Consider the following 17602-nt stretch of genomic DNA (forward strand, 5'->3'; position numbering starts at 1 on the left):
CACTTGCCCGCCCCACCCCCCCCGCCGCCTTTTTCTAAGTGCAATAAAGTTTCAGTAAACCTCAGGAATCTAATGTTTATTTTAATTAGCAATGAGCTTTTGAACAGAAAAACACACCGAGGTATATTATCTTCTATGCTGAACTCCATTCATGCAAAATACACGCTAACATCGTCATCCATGGCTTTCACTATTTTTATGATTTATTTGTATTTTTATTTCTTGCAAATAACAGTTTCAATTTGCGCTTGAACTATAGATACAGGTCACTTGAAAGGCTGGAAAGGCTGTGGCCCTATTGGTAATGTGACTTGAAGATTCTTAGTTAAACCGAGTGATGTTACTCTGTAAGCCTTTGATTTTGACTCCAGAATTTGCCGACAAACCTTCCGAGAGCTCTACTAAGACTTCAGTAACAACACAGTGAAGGAGTGAGGAAGTACAAGACACGGAAAATACCTAGCTCTTGCCCTGGAGGGATTTACGTTTTAATTTAAATAAGACACAGCAAACCAACAGATAATTAACCACAGTTAAGTCATATTCCCGAATTAGCAAGGGAGGGGTCAGGGAAATACAGGTTGCCTTACGTTAATTATTTATAAATGTATTTCAGTTTAAAATCAAATCTTTTTTTTTTTTTTTTTTTCCAATGGAACTGAAGAGCAAAGAGTGAAAACAGCCCAGCTGTTAACTGTAAGGCTAATAATAGTGATGATCTAAGGAAATGATGGATATTTCCCATGTGCCTGCTCCGTGTCAGACAGCTCACATCCAGCTTCTGCTAATCTTGACCGTGGTCAGACAAGTAGCTGTGTTTATGGCCGTTTTATCAATGGGCAAAGTGAGGGTCCGTGGTATTTCTTTATTTTGTGCTGAACGCATGGTAGTTAGGTTAAGTTGCTCAATATCTAGTTGGGTACAGAACCTGGATTGAAGATCAGCTTCATCTAACCTCAAAGTCTTGACTCCTTCTGTTCTTCTGGTTCCCTCGCATGAAATGGCCATGTTCAAATCTTTGCCTGTCCAGTGTAATGGCACTTTTTTAAAACCCTAGAACTCACCTGCAAGGGTTTGGGGCTGAGAGGGCAAAGGCCACCCCTCAGGTGCTATCAGTAGGTTAGGAACTGTATGTGAAGATCCCCACAGAGGGGGCCAAGCCTTCTTTGGCTTGGAGAGGAAGCTTTAAAAAAGATCTAAACAATTGATCCTAGTTAGGAATAACACTGGGTCTCTAAGGAGGTTGCGGCCAATCTTCCCCAGCACCAGGTTCCCGGTGCCAGGAAGCCAATGCCTGATCATGACAATGTTATTTCCCTGCGGAGCTGTTTAAGCCCGACGGGATCATGCAGTCATGTGACGAGTCACCTGCACAGGCTTGTCTGGGGATCGGTGGCTGGAGCTGCTAACCAGCCTGGACTGGTTGAGCCACGGAGGTGGATACAGAAGCAATTAAAACACACACAGACACACATGCGCTCCAGTGCACACACACAAGCACACGCACACACACCCTGCTGCCGCCAACCCACTCAGACACCTGTAGCTTCATTTGCAATTAATAAATTAATTAAAATGTTCTCATGGGAAAATGTCTTGGTGAAACCATGGGTTTACTGTAATGAAACCCAACATTAAGAGCTCTACTATAATAATACCGATCATACCAGGAAGTGATGTTATAGGTTGGTCTTTTTACATATGAAGCATGCAGTGATAGGTTTAACTACTTTGTTTCTCCCCTCCCTCTCTGCATTTTTTGGTTGACTAACGTCTGCTGAGGATGTGGCCTAAACTTAATTAAAGGAAAGGGAAAGAGAGAGAGTACAGTAGCAAAAGCTGTATTAATTACAACAGACCCTGTATTATAGCTGTTTTCCCCTTGGAACCGAAGCTGCAGCCAAAGTGCATGCTAAAAGGCATTAGTTTCAAGGAATTTTTTTTTTTTTTAAAGGAGAGGAAGAAGAAAATAAGTGTTGGAAATGTTAAATAATGTATTGTTACAGTCTCTGGGGTCACAAAGAACCAGACATGACTGCAGTGACTTAGCATGCACGTGTGCATTGTTACACGGTTATGTATTTTTCGTGTCGTCTGCACAGGCTACCCTGAGGTCAGAGTGGAAGGCCGGTGTACATTGCTCTTCATCGTTGGGTTAATTGATACATCATTACATGCATGTGATCATGCATGTCCATTAAGAGGTGCAGTTACCAAGTTCAGCCTAAAACCACCTTTCCATGTCTCTTCGGTGCTACCAGTCTGTAGTTTCATAACCTGACCATTAGTTCACGTCTCGGTTTCATTTGTTTGTTCACAGACTTTCCTTTCACTTGCCCACTTCTCTGAGAGTTATACTTTCAGGCCGGATTTCTGCACACTTAGTGGTGTCTTAAGCTGGACCTATTCTTTTTTGGGGGGCACTGGGGTGCTGTCCTGTGCATTGCAGAGTATGTAGCAATGTTCCTGGCTGCTACTCAGTAGATGTCAGCAACATATCCCCCTCCACGTAGCATCTGAAAATATGTCTCTGGAGGTTGAGTGTCTCCTTGAGGGGGAATCCATGCCCGCCGAGCTCTGCTGCGCACGGGGCTCAGTCCCTCTGCAGATCCTGAAGGTCTGGTCTCTCTTCCTTCCCCCGCTTCTCTGAACACAAACCCCTGCCTCTCCACAGCTCAGAACCTGAGCCCTCTGCCCTGTGCTCCCCTCGTCTCAGGCCTGATCCGTCTCTCCCTAGGGCGAGCCCCCATCACGCCTGCAGTGGCCGAGACACACATTTCAGACCCGTGATACACACCACCAGACTGGATTTAGGACATCTTAAGTCTCGCCTGTCAAGAAGACCATTTGAAGAAAGAAGATGAAAGGAGTTAGAGTTTAAAGGCAGGATCGAGAATAGAAAGACTGCTGAAACTTAGGTGTAAACTGTAACCTGTCTACTCAGCTAGGGCTGGGTTAGGTGAGTTTGTTTCCTGCCGTACAAGGTGAGGAGTGTGTTGCCTTCGATGACTATGATGGTGATACGATAGGATGATGCGTGGGAAAAGGGGCATTTGACTAAAGCTCCAATCCCTTGATCTCAATTTCCATGAGACATGCTAAGGTCCCAAACTTCAGCTTTTGAGAATTATGCGGACTTTTCTTCATTTTCCTACCCACCTCTACCATTTGTAAAACGTGGGACCCAAGTCCTCGTGTAGGTTGTAGCTAGAGACTCGGGTCCTGTCCCTGGAGAAGGTGGATGACAGCGTCCTGGAGGGCAGGCAGTGAATCAGAGCTGCCTCGTGTGGCCTTTCTCAATCAAACAGGTGCCTGGTGGAGCCTCAGCTCGCGGGAGCAGTTCAGCCCTGGTGTGTGGGGCCGAGTCTGCCCAGCTGTCTTGTTTAACTAGAGTGGAGCCCTGTTGGGACTCGAGGTCTGAGCACTTGGTGCTGTCACTATTTTGGAAAATAGTTTCAGCCTCAAAGTCTTTCCCTGTGTAACCCTTTTCGTCCTCTTAAGAAATGCAACATGCCCCAAATCAGAGTTGAGAGGTTGTCAGCCAGACACTTCCTCAGTGTGTCTCTGAAATGCAGTCTCTTTTAAATCACAGATGATTTTTGTGGAAGTGCAACATTATCTGAACAAATGACTGAAAATTTGGAACTTCACGGCCTGAAAAGATGCCTATAATGAAGAACAAAAAAGCTGTTATCTGGTCTCAGAAAAGCATCCTGCTCCTTGCAGTAGCAACAAGGAATTCTTTGTTGGGAAATACAGTATTTCATGATAAGAAGCTCAAAATTTAATAGATGCTCTCTGAGTATAACATTTTGTGTTGTACTGTTTTTAGGCTTAGAAACAATTTGACTTCATGCTCTTAATTTCTACTGGAATTTTTTTTTTTCTCCCATTGGTCTGTTCACAACTTTTATCCTTTCTTCTTAGCTTCATTGCAACTTAAAAAAATAATAATTTTATTTATTTATTTGTTTTTGGCTGTGCTCGATCTTCCTTACGGTGCGGGCTTTTCTCTCGTCGCGGAGAGCAGGGGCTGCTCTTCCATTGCAGTGATTCTCTTGTTGCGGAGCACAGGCTCTGGGCGTGCGGGCTTCAGTAGTCGTGGTTCCCGGGCTCTGGAGCACAGGCTCAATAACTGTGGCACACGGGCCTAGTTGCTCCAAGGCATGTGGGATCTTTCTGGATCAGGGATCGAACCCATGATCCCTGCCTTGGCAGATGGATTCTTTACTACTGAGCTACCAGGGAAGCCCTGCAACGTATTTTTTTCTTCTTCTTCTTTTAACTGTTGTCTGTATCATGAAGATGAGTATAGGAAGTGGGAAGTGTAGGAGTGGAAAAATTAGGAGTATTGCTTCCTGGGTCCTGGGGAAGAAAGGTTTACATCTTTTAGAGACATTATCTCATTTAATTTCAATAGTAAAAAAAAAAATTAAATGGAAAATTACTACTTTTTTAAGTAGAAAAAAAAATTTTTTTTTAAACTGTAGAAGGTTTATGGTGATCTGGCCATTTTCCTCATCTTTCAAAACACAGATGATCACTTGAGACTTAGTAATGTAATATGTCTGATTTTTGTGTTGAGCTTAAATGTACACAGATGGGAGGGGAGTATTATTAGCCCTATTTTTTTTTTTTTTTTTTTAAGAATAAAATGAGGTCTGAGGAAGTCAAGGAACTCACCAGAAGAAGCAATGGTAGAGTGGTTCGAGGTTAGATGGTCAAGTCCACAGGCTTCGTGTTCTGCCCTTTGGGCTCGTCCAGCGCGTCCCTTCCTGTCTCATCAAACTGGAGGCTGAGGGATCCCTGTGGGATTTCTGGCTCACCTCCTGGGCCCAGGATCAGGGAACATTCTCGGATTTCTGAGACAAAGCATTCAGGATCAGGGCTGATTTCCATGCTCACTTCAACTCAGCCGGAGGTCAGAGGATCCACCCACCTGCAGTGAAGGAGACACAGGAGATGCAGGTTTGATCCCTGGGTCAGGAAGACCCCCTGGAGGAGGAACTGTTAACCCACTCCAGTATGCTTGCCTGGAGAATCTCATGGACAGAGGAGCCTCTACAGCCCATGGAGTTGCAAAAAGTCGGACATGACTGAGCACATGGCGTGTCATATCTCATTCTTGACATGCTTCAAGGACACTTCCATTTATTCCCTCAGTGAGCTGGGCCACGTCTATACCAGAAAATGAGAGTTTAAGTTGTTCAGAGCTTACTGAAGAACAGACTTGTGTTGTGTGCTTTGCTTGCATTTTCCAGGCTCACAGGAACTCTATGAGAGCAGGTGTCCTCATTATGTAAATGACGAAGCTGAAGATGAGACTGGAGACTAGAAGGTTCTAGTCACTTGCCCAAGGTCACAGAACAGAGATGGGAGTCAGATTCCAGTTGATTCCGGGAAGCCCGTCCGTACCCAAAGGTGCCGACTGGGCTGGGCTGCAAACGCGTTGCTCCTCCCGTGTGCCCAGCACTGGACTTAACACGTAGAAAGATAGAGCACTCAGCCAGGAAAACACCCTGAGCTCAGCGCCTCTGCTGTTTGCTCAAGTGTCTAAATGCTCAGGGCAATCGCTTGCTGGGGGCCAGGTCTCTTCAGCTCAGATAAGAGAGGAAAATATTAGCTGCCAGTTCTCAAGCAGAGCCTAGACTTTGGCTGCTGCATGCCTTGATGTTTACATGAATTCAGAGGGCCAGGTTTTAATTTGACATTATCTTTGGGAAATCTAATTAGTAAGTCACAGAGTTTCCTTGGTCTGCTGATCCTCCCAGATAGCGATTGTTTATATGGTAAACAGAAGCAAGACAACAGCAGCAGAGGAGCCCAGCGAGGGTGCAGGCAAGTCCTGGGGCGAGAGTGCTGACTCAAACCAGGTGAGTCAGGTGTGCAGAGAGAGGAAGCACAGGCCAGAGTCCTCCTCTGCTCCAGTCTGGAGGCCTACTGCTCAGGAGGACCCATCCAGAAAGAAAAGAAGCCATCAGTTCAGTTCAGTAGCTGAGTCATATCCAACTCTTTGCAACCCCATGGACTGTAGCATGCCAGGCCTCCCTGTCCATTGCCAACTCCCAGAGTTTACTCAAACCCATGTCCATTGAGTCAGTGATGCCATCCAACCATCTCATTCTCTGTCATCCCCTTCTCCTCCTGCCTTCAATCCCTCCCAGCATCAGGGTCTTTTCAAATGAGTCAGTTCTTTACGTCAGATGACCCAAGTATTGGAGTTTCAGCTTCAGCATCAGTCCTTCCAATGAACACCCAGGACTGATCTCCTTTAGGGTGGACTGATTGGATCTCCTTGCAGTCCAAGAGACTCTCAAGAGTCTTCTCCAACACCACAGTTCAAAAGCATCAATTCTTTGGCGCTCAGCTTTCTTTATAGTCCAACTGTCACATCCATACATGACTACGGGAAAAACTATAGCTTTGACTAGACAGATTTGAATGTAACTGGTATAAATGAGACCCTTTGTCATTTTTACCAAAGATTTTGAGGGGCTGAGATAGAAGTAGGGAATTTCCCTTCTGTAAGGTCTGTTGATTCAAAATTTTCACATTCAGTGTAGGGTAAGGGAGTTAGAGAAGGCGAGGTTTGGAAGAAGAACGCGACCGGCACTTTACAGGAACAGATCACCTTTAACGAGGTGAGAAGGAGGCAGCAGTCAGATTAGTGAGCTGCTGCACTAACCCAAGAAAAGAATGAGTATATATAGGCATGTATGTGGAAATCTACTATCTTAAGGGGGCCTGTTCTTCTCCAAGGTTGTTCGGAGTAGTTATCTCTTACGGCTGGGGCAAGGAATTCTGAAGACTGGCCAGAGGCTGGACCAGCTGGGAGCTGGGCGTAATCAACCTTAAGGTGCATTTTTTTTTTTTTCCTTCGGGTGAGAGAGTTCTTTGTTTTGCATAGAATGGTGGGGAGGACCCTGAGGGGAGTTTTAACTCCAGGCTATTTTGAGTGTGTACCTTTCCTTCATTCAGCAGTAATCCCCTGACTGTTTCCAATATGGCATTAACATACAATACTTCTGAAATGCATTGGTTTAGAACAACAGAGCAGGCTTGGAGCCAGGTAAGCCTAGGGATGAAATAGCTGCACCACCTTCAAGATACTAGAACAACTTAATATCTGTGAATCTCAGGTTCCTCAACTAAAAATGTGGGATTGAAAAGTATCTTCCTCACCAAAGGATGCTAACTGTTCAGCAGCTCTCTGGAAGCCAGCATTCGGCACGCAGTGCACACTCACTGACTGCTGCCGGAGTCACGGATTAAGTGAACAATGAGCTGCAGCTCATTATAAAATCAGCAGCTGTTGTTTTCCACGTGTATCAGACACTTTTTACACATTATTTTTATTTTTCACTAAAGTCCTGTGAAGTATGACGACATGGTGGAAGAGATGGTCACATTTGAGTCCGTATATAGTGTGTGTGTGTGCGTGTGTGTATGTATATTATATACATATTGCATTTATAGTATATACATATTACATTTACAATATTTATATCCATATAGAGAGAGAGCAGGGCTTCTCTGGTGGCTCAGTGTTAAAGAATCTGCCTTCAGTGCAGGAGCTGCATGAAATGTGGGTTCGATCCCTGAGTTGGGAAGATCCCTTGGAAGAGGAAATGGCAATCAGCTCCAGTATTCTTGCCTAGAGAATCCCATAGACAGATAAGCCTGGTGGGTGACAGTCCGTGGGGTTGCAAAGAGTTGGACATGACTGAAGTGACTGAGCACGCACATATTGTATATATAGAGAGAGATACAGGAATCTAGGATCTTTCTTCTAAGAAAGAGGAAATCACATAAATATGCCTGAATGTAGGATGACTTTATTGACAAAACTATTAGCCAAAAAAAACTTACCTTAAATTTCAGTCTTTACAAAGCCTGCCTTATTGTAAGATACACTGTTATTTATTTTGAGATGCAATTTGTAGTTTGGAAAGACCTATTAATTTGTAATTAAATTGATCAATGTTAGTTTTGGATACATATAGGATTGCTTAAGACAGTAAAAATGATGTCCTTGTTTTCATAAATTAAGACTTTATAGGCCACTTTAAAAAAACATAGAGATGTCTTGCTTAGTGAAGTAAGTCAGACAAAGATAAATATTGTATTGATATCACTCATATGTAGAATCAAAAAAAATGATTCTTTTCCAGTATACTTTATTACAAGTTATTGATTCAGATGTAAAACTGAGTCACTTGGTTGTACAACTCAAACTTTGTATGTCAACTATACTTCAGTAAAAAATTAATTAATTAAAAAAATCTAACAGAAATATTTGGTATGATTATAACAAATATATTCCTATAGCTAGAACCAAAACAATTATCTTTATATAATCCAAAAAGGGGATTATATATATGCATTATTCATGAATGCATAAAGGCCAGAGCCACAAATATTTAAAAAGTGATAGAAATCACATGCTTTGAGAAGAAATGTAATATTTGGCTCAAAAAGTTTTTTTTTCTTAAAAAAAAAACCTGTTGTTGAAAGATTTGAAAGAAAATAGTTTTATATGAGTAGAAAATGAATTATTTGTAAATTAATCTGATTTAATATAATATGGGGCTATAAATATGTTACTAAATTAATAACTTAAAAGAAGTTATCTGTCTCCTTAAAGTTTACTTTTTCATAAAGGCAGAAAAATCCTTTCTCTACATAAGAACATTTTAACATATTTTAGGAGATGCACAATATTGAATATTGCTGAAAGCAAGCTACCATGCTGGTTGTACTAAGGGATACAGACATTAATCAGATATGAGTGCTAACTTCAAGGAACTTACAGAATGATAGGGAAGATAAGGCATATTTAAAAAACAAATAGCTCTATTATATGATAGGAAGTGACAAAGCTATAAGAGAAGTTATAAGTAAACTACTTTAGGAATTCATTGAGATTTCAAAATAAACCATGAGTTTAATAGGCTTCTTTCTGTGTGTTTTATTTTTTGTTTTGCTTTTGTCTATTTCTCCAGTTGTTTGACGTTTGAGGTTTAGTGGACAGAATAAGCAGAAGTGACTTAAAACCTATCCATGTCACCCTGACTCTATCAGAGATATCTGTTGAATTAAATTCAGGTTTAAAAGCATACATATATCCATCCCAGATCTTCAAAATCAAGTTACGATGGATAGTTTTACATTGCTGCAAAGATGTCAGATTCTCCTGATCTGCCTTAATTATTTTTGAATAATAAGTTCAGTCCCTGAGTTGGGAAGATCCCCTGGAGGAGGAAGTGGCAACCACTCCAGTGTTCTTGCCTGGACAATCCCATGGACAGAGGAGCCTGGCTGGCTGCGGCCCACGGGGTGACAAGAGTCCACCATGACTGAGCAACTGAGCACACACACTGCTTCCTCACTGGATCCGTTCTGTTGATGAAATTTGCTCCCCTTAAGCTGAATTGTTTTATATATATATTTTTAAGAAGTCCTGCTTGTTCATTTAAGTACTTCCTTCTGAAGCATTGAAGGCTATGCATATACATAGTCATATTATAAGTATATTCTCTAAGAAACCACCAAAGAAAGTGGGGAAATTCAGTTAGAGTTAAGCATGTTTTAATACTATCTGGGGCTTCCCTCGTAACTCAGTTGGTAAAGAATCTGCCTGCAGTGCTGGAGACCCGGGTTCAATTCCTGGGTCAGGAAGATCCCCTGGAGAAGGAACTGGCAACCCACTCCAGTATTCTTGCCTGGAGAATCCCCATGGATGGAGGACCCTGGCAGGCTACAGTCCATGGGGTCGCAAGAGTTGAACAGGACTTAGAAACTAAACCACCACTACTACTGTTATCTAGCCTTTAAAGCTTCAGGAAGACTATATCAGCTATTACCCGTGGGTCTAGGTGAGAGAATCGGCACTGAAATAATGAATCTTCGCACCATTTAGGTTTAGTCCTTGATGCTTCTTAGTGTAGAAATGATGCCTTTCACAAAAAAACAACGACAACAAATACATGAGCTGGTGCACAGGTCTCAGACCAGGTCTACACAGTGCATGAAAAAATCAGTTTAAAAACTTAACGTCCAGGTCCAAATAACTAGTTTGAGGGTTTTCACCACCAGCCAGCTCTTTGGAGCGGCAGGGGTGCTGTCTGGAGTTCTGATAGCTCTATCAACTTCTCTGCTTTTCCCCTCTAGCCAACCTCAGAATTTCATTTCTCTCTTGGCTGGGAATTCTCCTGATGAATCAAGGATAAATCTATTTGCAATTCCCTTTTTTTTTTTTTTTTTTTGGTAAGCATTATTGTTTTCACTATATGCAAGATGTGTTTTCTTTTATCCTTCCAAGCAAACGTATGACATTTGGCCATCCTCCCTTGTCAAAAAGGCATTCTGCCACGGCTGGGCCGGGGCTCACACAGTTGTTAAACAGCAGGGATTATCAGGCAGGACAGTATTAAGTGGTATTTAACAGCAAGACCGAAGTCCTCTGTCAGATGCCTGACTTAGGGCTCCTTGACTGTGAGCATCGCAGCTTCTAGACCTTTTGCACAGGACCATTTTTCATTCTGACAACAGACTACCGCGGCTGTCCTGGGTTGCCTTTCTGGAGCTGACAGCCGAGTATTTCTGTGGCAGAAATATTGCCAGGGAGTCAGGGGTAGGGGCGGAGGGGAGACGGTTTTACCCCCTTTCAGGCTAAGTGCAGTGGCATTCCAAGCAGTAGGTGTCCCCCGTCAACGGCCGGTTAATCTGTTCAGCATGATCCCTGTCTAGTCATAACAATAGGGGGGTCGGGGCGGGGGTGCATGTGTGGAATATCGGCCCCACGGTGGGATTGTCTCACGTGCACATTAGCTTCTCCATCTCGTCCAGGCGCTTTCTCGTTGACGTAGGCCGGGCAGGGTGAACGCTGAGTCTGTCAACTTAAGTACCGTGCTCTAAAAGGTTTTTTATTGGGGGGAAGAGGGGGAGCGGGAGGTGTTTGACAGGTCCCCGAAGTTCAAGCTCAGCCGTTTTATGACCGCAGAAAGACATCAGTTATGGAACTTACGATATGATGGGTGCAAAGGCAGGAAATAAAAGAAAGAACTTAATGAAAGTTTAATCTTCTGGGGAATTGGTGCCCCTCAGAGGCATAAATTGAGAGACCTAAAGCTAAATTTCTCTGTCAAAGGCTGGCATCTCGCTCATGCACATTTTACAGCTATACTAGAAATATATATATATATATATATATATATATGTATATATGTTTTAAAACAGCTATTTCTATTCTTGAGTACCCACAGTTGCTGATGGAGGCTGGGAAGTGCTCGCAGTAGATTTATTAGGGAGGTTATTGCTTCTCTGTACAGCATGCGTTACAGAAGAGTTATATGATCATGATTCCTTATGCAGTTGTCTGGTCCTGATTCTGGCTCTACACGGCTGCTATCTGATTGGTTGAGAAGCTGGGGGGAAAAAAAATCCTTGGGAACTGTCACATTAGGCTTCCATCTCTTGGATCCCGGATGCTGAATCTGTCTCGCGGTTTTGTATCAAAACTATTAACACTGGTTCATGGGTGAGCTGTGACCTGCAATCCTTGTTTCATCCGAAGCATAATCTAGAAGTCATGTGGCCAAGCCTGGGCTGACTTCCCCACGTCTCCAGCAACGAAAAGAGGGTTTGTGGTCAGAGGAGTAAGCAGAGAAGATGACAGAGACACGGAGGAGGGACACATCGGTAGGAAGATGCCTTGGTCCCCGTCTCTTTTTCCGGCACCGGCGCCAGTGGATGGGTGAGGTCCTGCTGGGGCAGTCTTTACATCGCGTCCCCCGTCAGGCCCAGCACATCCGGGCCTTGATCGGAGATAACGCGGAACACTCGGCACGTCATCGGAAGACCTCTTCCGGTTGATTAGACCTCTTCCGGTTGATTAGACCTCTTCCGGTTGATTAGACCTTTTCCGGTTGGTTAGACCGCCTCAGGAACAGGCCGCAAGCGCACTGGCGCGACACACGTGCTGTGTGTCGGTTGCCGCAGGAGCGTTCTGTCTGCCTGGGAAATAGAACGCGTTTGTGGGGAGGATATCATTGTGCGATAGAGGCCAGCACCATCTGTGACGTACGCGATGAAAACAGTATAACGCCAACGCGGAATTGTTGAAAGAGTGACAGCGGTAGTCGCTTTCAAGGTCAGTAGCGGATGCTTTCAGATCGTGTTCAAATGGTCAGGCCTTCAGTAAAAAGGCACTCTCTATTCAGGCCTTTCCTCACGTGTTAGGGATTAGCTACACTGCCATGAAGGAGAAGCTGAAGGAAGCATCTAACGGAATATTGTTTTTTTTAAAGCTCAGTTTGGGAGCCTGTACGGCAGTATTAGGGGCTCCCCAGGTGGCTCTAATGGTAAAAGGATGTGCCTACCAATGCAGGAGACGTAAGAGACGCAGGTTCGATCCCTGGGCCGGGAAGATCCCTTGGAGGAGGCAACCCACTGCGGCATTCTTGCCTGGAGAATCCCCTGAACAGAGGAGCCTGGCAGGTTACTGTCCCTGGGGTCACAAACAGTCCGATACAACAGAGCAACTAAGCACTGTGGTTGTATTAAACACACACACACACACACAGAATGTGTTCGTGACACCAGTTTATATAATTATAAAATTGTCTGATTTAAGCTTCTAAGTCATTTTATCGATCATTTTATCACTAGAAGGAACAGTATAGACTTTGGATTCAAATCCTTGTTTTGATGTTTATAAGCAACTTTATTAATGTGTTAATTATTAAATGAGGTCGTATGTTTCTGGGGTATTGATATACAGGAACTGTTAAAGATAAGATCTTTTATTTTTTGGTAAGTTTATTTATTTTAATTTCAGGCTAATTACTTTACAATATTGTGATTTTGGCCATACATTGACATGAATCAGCCACAGGTGTACCTGTGTCCCCATCCTGAACGCCCCTTCCACCTCCCTCCCCATCCCATCCCTCAGGGTCATCCCAGTGCACCAGCCATGTGCACCCTGTCTCATGCATCGAATCTGGACTGGTGATCCCTTTCACATATGGTAATATACATATTTCAATGCTATTCTCTCAAATCATTCCACCCTCGCCTTTTCCCACAGAGTCCAACAGTCTGTTCTTTATATCTGTGTCTCTTTTGCTGTCTTACATATAGGGTCATCATTACCATCTTCCTAAATTCCATATATATATATATATATATATATATATATATATGTTAATATACAGATAAGGCAATGGCACCCCACTCCAGTACTCTTGCTTGGAAAATCTCATGGACGGAGGAGCCTGCAGTCCATGGGGGTCGCTAAGAGTAGGAAACGACTGAGCGACTTCACTTTCACTTTTCACTTTCATGCATTGGAGAAGGAAATGGCAACCCACTCCAGTATTCTTGCCTGGAGAATCCCAGGGACAGAGGAGCCTGGTGGGCTGCCGTCTATGGGGTCGCACAGAGTCGGACACGACTAAAGCGACTTAGCAGCAGCAGTAGTAGCAGCATGTTAATATACTGTATTGGTGTCTTTCTTTCTGACTTACTTCACTCTGTATACTAGGCTTCAGTTTCATCTACCTAATTAGAACTGACTCAAATGTATTCTTTTTAATGGCTGAGTAATACTCCATTGTGTATCTGTACCACAGCTTCTTATCCATTCGTCTGCCGATGGACAGCTAGGTTGCTTCCATGCCCTGGCTATTATAAACAGAGCTGCGATGAACCTTGGGGTACACGTGTCTCTTTCAATTCTGGTTTCCTCGGTGTGTATGCCCAGCAGTGGGATTGCTGGGTCATATGGCAGTTCTATTTCCAGTTTTTTAAGGAATCTCTACACTGTTCTCCATAGTGGCTGTACTAGTTTGCATTCCCACCAACAGTGTAAGAGGGTTCCCTTTTCTCCCCACCCTCTCCAGCATTTATTGTTTGTAGACTTTTTGATAGTAGCCATTCTGACCGGCGTGAGATGGTACCTCATTGTGGTTTTGATATGCATTTCTCTGATAATGAGTGATGTTGAGCATCTTTTCATGTGTTTGTTAGCCATAAAGATAAGCTCTTATCATCATTAGTAACAGTAAAAGTGGCAACAATCATTTGAATGTTAAAATTGAGGAAGTTACCTTTAAACAGGGGAAAATGACAATAATTAATATGTACAATTAATTTTGATTCTACAGCACATTAAGTGTTTACTTCTAGCTGATAACAAAAACATTGAAAACTGGTTAGTAGTTTGTCAAAAATCACACAGCAACAAAGGAAGAATTCAAGTCCAGATTTAATGAATTAAAAAGCCTCATCGTTAATATTTCAAAGAAACCTTAAAAATATTTTTTTAGGACTGAAAATTCAACATGGTGCCTTGGGTGTAATTTCCATGTAGTAGGCGGTTAACGGGTATCCCTGTTGGCTCAGTGGTAAAGCATCCATCTGCCAATGCAGGAGACACTGGAGGGGCAGGTTTGATCTCCGGGTCAGGAAGATCCCCTGGAGAAGGAAGTGGCACCCCACTCCAGTATTCTTGCTTGGGGAATCGCACAGACAGAGGAGCCTGGCAGGCTACAGTCCATGGGGTCACAAAGAGTCAGACATGACTTAGCAACTGAGCATGCGTGATGGCCGGTTAATGAGTGCTTTAATAAAACTTCTAAATATTGGTTTCACCTCTGAGGATATAGAAGGACTTGTATGCTTAGCTATCTGGAGCAGTTTTGCTGGCTAGGTACTTTTGTGGGTGGGTATTTGTATCACATGGATAAGCCTCCAATCTGGTGGCTTATGATCTGAAATCTGAGGGAACAGTGTCCTAGGAGCACCTGGAGGAAAGCAAAGAGAACTCATTTGGTTCAGTTCCAACTTGAGTATCTTTCTGTAGCTTCTGAAAAATACCAACATATTAAAAACCCTCCATTTTGTAAAAGAAATTCCCAGCTTTAAAATAAATCAGAAAGCATTTAATTGGATGATTGGTCATTTCACCTTTGATCTAAACAAATCAGTGCTGAGTAAAAATTAACTGTCACAAGGAAATCCATCTATTTTGACGAGGTTTCTGATGGAATTGTCATAGAAGGATAACATTCATTTATTTTGCAGATAAGATCCACTAGTTACACACGCACACTTCACATCTTCACTCAAGATGTCTTTAAAGCACCTGTTGGAATAAAAATTGATGCATCAAGGTGGCTTGACTGTCAAGGAGAGAGAAAAGATGCAAATCATGAAATAAAACTCTCAGGAGCCAAAAGAGAGACTTCTGAAGTCATTCTAGAGATTGGCCAGAAAATCAGTGTATTCAGGAAGTGATCAGCATAGACATGATCATTTTCTTGGGGAAAGCTGTACATTTGGCCAGTCAGAGCTCTATAAATCAATAATGTAACCAGAGTCGGGAGTTCCATTAACAGTTGATTTCCAGGAAGTGAGCATTTAAAAAATGTAACTAAAAATACAGATGAAAAGCAATCCTCTCTGAAGTGTGTGTGTGAGAGCACAGGAGTCAAGCATTAGGAAAGTGAACAGGGCTGCAGTCTCTTGCCAGCACATGTGGCGGAGAAATCACTGCAGTTGGCTCCTTCTGTGGCTAACAGCAGAGCACTTGGGTTCACCTGAGACGAGACTCCTTGACAGCTCTTTTGAACTCACTTCAACTGTTCCTCCCTCTGCTTGTCTGAGAGTCAGACTTGAAACCCTGCGTCCCCTACAGGGTGGAGGGAATCCCTAAAGGAGAGAAATAGGGGTAGTTTCTCCACCTCCGTGCCTCCAGGCAAGGTGCTTTACCCAGAACACAAAACGACTGACATTTCCTGTCTGCTCCACCCTTGTTGATATGTGTGTCCAAAATCTGCAGAGGTCTTCAGACTTTTTAATTTGTTTAACAGCCTGGGTCTAAAATTAAAAGTATTTGGATATATCCTAACTGGCTAAAATGGAATCCATCTCTGATTTCCTCTTGCGGAAGAAGCTCAATATATTACAGGAGACACAATTTATAATATGGGCTATTTTGGTAATTTGTCAACTATTGAAATGAGTTCCATTTGGCTTGGCTTGACTCTATAAAAATAAGTTGTAATAATGTCTGTAGAATCAAAACGGGACCCTATGCTTCTCTGAAATGCCCTTGGCCCAGGCAGGCATTTTCGAGGGCACCAGAGTTCAGCGTGAAGCTGAGGACAATGTGAAGTAGCAAAGAAAGGACTTTGAACAGGAGAGAGGAAAGGAGAGACGTCAAAAGTCAAATAACGAGCGCATGTACTTTCCTCAGGATTTTCTAAACTATTAAATATTATTATCATTATTCTGTTGCAAAAGTTCCTTAAACCAAGTTTTGCTACTTGGCCTTTTGAGAAAGATTCATTTTCTGAATATGTTGATGAACCCACTCGTCATTTTATGTGTCATGTCTTGAAATTCAGTGAATTAGGAAATTGCTTCAAGCAGAAAGAGTTTGATGCGTAGATTTGGATGGAAGCTATTTTGAATTCCAGGAAATGTTTTGAGGTCATAGCTGGTTTGATGCCCATTTGATTATGTCCCCATTGCTTTCCCTGGTGGGAAACAGTCTGTAAACAAATCTGAAATGCAAGAAACCAGTGCCCACAATGCAGGAGACTCAGATTGGATCCTTGTGCTGGGAGGGTTCCCTGGAGAAGGAAATGGCAATCCACTCCAGTATTCTGGCCTGGAGAATTCTATGGACAGAGGAGCCTGATGGGCTACAGCCAATGGGGTCGTAAGAGTTGGAGACAACTTAGCAACTAAACCTCGACCACTATAGCTTTACAACCCCTACTCGAAAATGGAAAAAAAAAAAAAAAACTAACTGTTTACACTAAATGATGCTAGTTTCTTTAGCTACTTCCAAGATCCCCTTTAATGTATTGATTTAATATGGTAGTAATTGATTAAGTTTTGAAATTTATGCATATGTAAGGAGACCAATTATGGTTTCAATGTGTCTGCCCTCTGATGCCCTCTCGCAACACCTCCCATTTTATGTGGATTTCTCTTACCTTGGACATGGGGTAAAATGGACCAGAATGGGTGAATTTAACTCAGATGACCATTATATCTACTACTGTCGGCAGGAATCCCTTAGAAGAAATGGAGTAGCCATCATGGTCAACAGAAGAGTCTGAAATGTAGTACCTGGATGCAATCTCAAAAACGACAGAATGATCTCTGTTTGTTTCCAAGGCAAACCATTCAATATCATAGTAATCCAAGCCTATGTCCTAATGAGTAACGCTGAAGAAGCTGAAGTTGAACGGTTCTATGAAGACCTACAAGACCTTTTAGAACTAACACCCCAAAAAGATGTCCTTTTCATTATAGGGGACTGGAATGCAAAAGTAGGAAGTCAAGAAACACCTGGAGGAACAGGCAAATTTGGCCTTGGAATACGGAATGAAGCAGGGAAAAGACTAATAGAGTTTTGCCAAGAGAATGCACTGGTCATAGCAAACACCCTCTTCCAAGAACACAAGAGAAAACTCTACACATGGACATCACCAGATGGTCAACACTGAAATCAGATTGATTATATTCTTTGCAGCCAAGGATGGAGAAGCTCTATACAGTCAGCAAAAAACAAGACCGGGAGTTG

Source organism: Bos indicus, chromosome 19 (assembly GCF_029378745.1).
Source record: "Bos indicus isolate NIAB-ARS_2022 breed Sahiwal x Tharparkar chromosome 19, NIAB-ARS_B.indTharparkar_mat_pri_1.0, whole genome shotgun sequence".
Taxonomy (NCBI): Eukaryota; Metazoa; Chordata; class Mammalia; order Artiodactyla; family Bovidae; genus Bos; species Bos indicus.